This window comes from Eptesicus fuscus, chromosome 19 (assembly GCF_027574615.1).
Source record: "Eptesicus fuscus isolate TK198812 chromosome 19, DD_ASM_mEF_20220401, whole genome shotgun sequence".
Lineage (NCBI taxonomy): Eukaryota > Metazoa > Chordata > Mammalia > Chiroptera > Vespertilionidae > Eptesicus > Eptesicus fuscus.
The window spans coordinates 28,905,702-28,910,851 of NC_072491.1; the positions used below are offsets into that span (position 1 = coordinate 28,905,702).

General features: G+C 43.0%; 1 pseudogene; it reads right to left on the reverse strand.

Moving 5' to 3' along the window:
- Positions 1–878: 878 nt before the first annotated feature.
- On the reverse strand, positions 879–3,699 carry LOC103287714 (dolichyl-diphosphooligosaccharide--protein glycosyltransferase subunit 1-like; annotated as a pseudogene).
- Positions 3,700–5,150: the final 1,451 nt, after the last annotated feature.

Sequence of the window (5,150 nt, forward strand, 5' to 3'; positions counted from 1 at the left end):
AAAATCAAAGGAAATATTCTGCCTGAGCTGAGTCATCCACAGATCTTCCCCATGCAAAACCATCCGAGAGGGAACCCAGTGTCCGTGCTGCTGCAGCCCATCCATATTGGTGAGGTGTGCCCGCCAGGACACTGTAGGGAATCAGGGAGGAGTTGCTGGTGGAGGAAGCAGTAGCTGGGCCCATGGAGCCCTTGTGTTTAAGGGAGAACAGCCATGAGCTGGAGAATACATTAACCCACCTGCTAGTGGTGGTGAGCAATTTGGACTGCAAAACCATCAGAAAGCAGGCCTGGTGAAAATGAGAGGATAGAGCATTTTTGACCATTTAAGCCACTTGGTTTTCTTTTGTCTTTGATTCAGACATTTGTTCATCACCTCCCTTAAAAGATCAATTTGTTTAAGATGAAGCTTCCATGTTCCTGTCAGAGAAAGCATAGTCCACACTTTTTTTTTTTTTTTTTTTTACAGAGAGAAAGGGAGAGGGATAGAGAGTTAGAAACATCGATGAGAGAGATATATCGACCAGCTGTCTCCTGCACATCCCCCATTGGGGATGTGCCCGCAACCAATGTACATGCCCTTGACTGGAATCGAACCTGGGACCTTTCAGTCCGCAGACCGACGCTCTATCCACTGAGCCAAACCGGTTTCGGCAGTCCACACTTAAATAACGAATATTCTCCTATTAGAGCTCCCATTGCCACATTGGGAGAATATTAAAAGTGACTTTAGAATACTTTTCTGGAAAATATCCTGGGTTCTCTCTTCATTGGTGTTTAGTCCCCATAAACCTCTCTGTAAAGCTGATTTAGAGCAGCATACCTCTAGAGGGGCCATCAATGCTTCTTCGTGGCTCTAGTGGAGTTCGGAGGTGAGGACTATAAGTATCTGCAAAGAGTGTCCTTGGGGTATGAGCAGTGCCTGAATGTCAGCACTGCCAGCAGGGACTCCTGCAGCATGAGCACCTGTTGAACGTGTAGTGCACCATAATGTCCTGTTCTACCAGATTATCCTTTTTAGGAAACAATCACAGGGTAGCCAGATGTGTCTAAGTAGGTGTAGTGCAGCTTATCTGGGGCATGTCTGATTTTTTTTTTTATTGATTAAGGTATTACATATGTGTCCTTACTCCACCCTCCCCCATTGCCCCCCAACCCCACTCCCATTCATGCCTTCACCCACCTGGTGTCTGTGTCCATTGGTTATGCTTATATGCATGCATACAAATCCTTTGGTTGATTTCTCCCTATACCCCCCACCCTCCCCTATCTTCCCTCTGAGGTTTGAGCATCTGATCAATGTTTCTCTGTCTCTGGACCTGTTTTTGTTCATCAGTTTATGTTGTTAATTATAATACACAGGTGAGTGAGATCATGTGATATTTATCTTTCTCTGACTGGCTTATTTCACTTAGCATAATGCTCTCCAGCTCCATCCATACTGATGCAAATGGTAGGAGTTCCTTTTTACAGCTGCATAGTATTCCATTGTATAGATATACCACAGTTTTCTAATTCACTCATCTGCTGATGGGCACTTAGGCTGCTTCCAAATCTTAGCTATGGTAAATTGTGCTGCTATGAACATAGGGGTGCATATATCCTTTCTGATCGGTGTTTCTAGTTTCTTGGATATATTCCTAGAAGTGGGATCACTGGGTCAAATGGGAGTTCCATTTTTAGTTTTTTGAGGAAATGCCATACTGTTCTCCACAGTGGCTGCACCAGTCTGCATTCCCACAAGCAGAGCACCAGGGTTCCTTTTTCTCCACATCCTTGCCAGCACTTGTCATTTGTTGATTTGTTGGTGATAGCCATTCTGACAGGTGTGAGATGGTACCTCATTGTTGTTTTGATTTGCATCTCTCGGATGATTAGTGACTTTGAGCATGTTTTCATATATCTCTTGGCCTTCCTTATGTCCTCTTTCAAAAAGTATCTATTTAGGTTTGTTGCCCATTTTTTGATTGGTTTGTTTATCTTTCTTTTGTTAAGTTGTATGAGTTCACTGTAAATGTTGGAGATTAAACCCTTTTCGGAGGTAACATTGGAAAATATGTTCTCCCATGCAGTGGGCTTTTTTCTTGTTGTTTTGTGGATGGTTTCTTTTGCTGTGTAGAAGCTTTTTATTTTGATGTAGTCCCATTTGTTTATTTTCTCTTTAGTTTCCATTGTTCTAGGAGCTGTACTGGTGAAGATATTGCTTCGGCATATGTCTGAGATTTTGCTGCCTGTGGATTCCTCTAATATTTTTATAGTTTCCCATCTTATGCTTAAGTCCTTTATCCACTTTGAGTTTATTTTTATGTATGATATAAGTTGGTGGTCTAGTTTCATTTTTTTGTATGTATCAGTCCATTTTTCCCAACACCATTTATTGAAGAGACTGTCTTGACTCCATTGTATGTTCTTGCCTCCTTTGTCAAATATTAATTGAGCATAGTGGGTTGGTCGATTTCTGGGTTCTCTATTCTATTCCATTGGTCTATATGTCTGTCCTTGTGCCAGTACCAGGCAGCTTTGAGAACAGTGGCTTTGTAATACAGCTTGATATCTGGTATTACGTCTGATTTCTTAGGGGCTGTCAATTTGGATGTTCTTGGCTCGTTAGGGCAAGATGATCTTCACAGCCAGAGAATCTATCACTTGCTCATCAAACACGTGGTCCACAAACCTCATCTTCAGTGCATATTATAGAGGTTTGGTCTCTCAAATTATAGAGATACTTATAGCTTGGGAGGTTGTGGCCAATGATGTAATGGGTCTCCCACCCTCCAAAAAGAGGGAAACAAGGCCAGATCTCCATTTCTATGGAATCATCCAAAATAAGGAGGTGGCTGGTGGAAATATAGCCAGTCTTATTCCGGTAATAACATCTTGGGCAGCAGCAGGAAGGATGGTCTTAAGAGAATGGACTATCTGGGTGTCTCTGGTAATTATAGCATGATAAAGGCCCCATAAGCACAGCCCTTGTGTGCTCCAAGTCCACATTTTCTTCCACAGCAATATTACCCCATTGAGAGACCTCGATGATTCGGGTCATGCTGTGATAGTAAGGAAAGGGCTGTTGTTCTCATAATGTACGTTAAAAGTATCCTGACTATAAGTAGGGACATTTCAGAGATGTCCATAATCCAGGAGGTACTCAGATTGAATGGGGTTCTCCAACTTGGTACAGCTCTCCACATTTCTAGAGGCAAGCTAGAAATGCATAGTTTGTGTCTATTGGATAGGAAGAGTAGAAATAATGGTTGCCCTCAAACACCACAAACTGCTTCTCTGATTGATCTGAGATGGATATGGTTGAAGTACATGGGTATAGACTGTTTCCAAAATGACTGAAATCTTCATCACAGGATCAAGAGCAACTGGGAGCTTGACTATGAAGAGTCTGGTTTCTCGTACTTCCAGATTGTTCTCTTCCTCATCTTCTCCCGTCACTTGCATGCTGAGGTGAGCCAGCCAGGCCTTAGCTCCAGCTCCAAAGCCAGAAGGAAGGAGATGGCTCGGGAAATGGAACTGCCACCTGGGTGGGCCAGGACCACAATGACTGTCACTTGGCCAGGTGGCTGCTCAGGTTCACTGTGCGCTTCATGACCTCATTGACCAATGGTGTTGCATCAGGAGAGGTGTTACCTGGCGCTGAGGCCCAGGCCCAGAGCAGAGGAGCAGAAGGAGCCGGGAGGTAGGCACTCTCCATGACAGGGACTGAGCTGAGCTGCCAGGCATTTTCTTTAAGTATAAATTTTTTATTTTTTAATCATAGTTGACATGCAATATTATATTAGTTTCTGGTATACAACATAGTAATCAGACCTTTATATAACTTACGAAGTGATCACTCCCATAAGTCTAGTGGCACCAAACATAGTTATTGCAATATTATTGACTACATTTCCTATTCTGTACTTTACAGTGGATGGGTGATTTAATCATTTTGTAGATGAAGCCATAATATTAAGGGAAACATCCCTTTTCATTCAGTTTAACATAAAACTGTAGAAGGTTGCTACTGAACAACCGAAATAGAAGTGCCCCTGCACGTTATGTTGTCATAGCATAGATGCTATTTAGAGCCAGGAAAAGTGAAGCTCAGTTGCCACACAAAAGACCTCCCCAATTGTGTATTGCTGATTTCCTCACATTGTGGGCCTCCAGGATCTGCTGGCAAACGTGGGGGTGAGTCAGGCTTGAGCCGCTGATTCCAGGGCCTAGATAAGGCATCTGGAAATCTCTCCATGAGCCCACAGAAATGGTCACCCACTTTATCAAGGTTGCTTAGGGTGGTGTCAAGGGCATGGTCCTGCTGGGTCCCTTGGCGCCTATGCGAAGGCAGGTTTGGGCCATTGTATCTGCACAGTCCAACACCCAGGCCGTGTGCTGGATGGTGAAAGAGCTCAGCCTCAGGAAGGAGCGTTTATCCAGAGAGAAAAACCCAAGGCAATTCCCAGCACTGAGAAGGAACTAATAAATTTTCTGTGTATGAATTCCTTCAAAGCAGTCTTAAAGATATATCTCCAAAGGTTACAACCCAGACAACACTATTATTTCCCTTTGAAATATGTAAGTAGGGAATACATGAACCAAGCAACCCAGCGAGCCTGTGGCATGAATCTGTTGCCCGATTGGTTCATCCTGACCTCTTTGTGAATTCTTCCCTCTCAGGTATTCTCCTTACCTGAGGTCCAGTTGATGGAGACCCAATGCCTACTGGTCAATTGAAATGGTCACAGGCACCTTTAAATCCACGCCAGAAATATACTCCTGCATCTCAGCTAGCCTCCTGACCTCTCTTTTCAGCCATCCCCCATTTCTTCAAGTCCAAAACACAGAGCCATCTTCCATCTCTCACTTTTCTCTGTCCCATATCTAATTGTTTGTTTGTTTAGGTTACAGTAAAATATACAAAACATAAAATTTACCAATTTAACCATTTTTAAGTGGACAGATTGGTGGTATTAAGTGTACTCACATTGTTGTACAACCATTGCCACTATCCATCTCCAGAACTTTTTGTCATCCCAAACTGAAACTCAATATCCATTAAACAATAGCTCCCCACTTCCTCTAGCCCCTGGCAACCTCTATTTATTTTCTGTATTTATGAATTTGACTACTCTAGGTACCTCATATAAGCTGAATTGTGTAGTA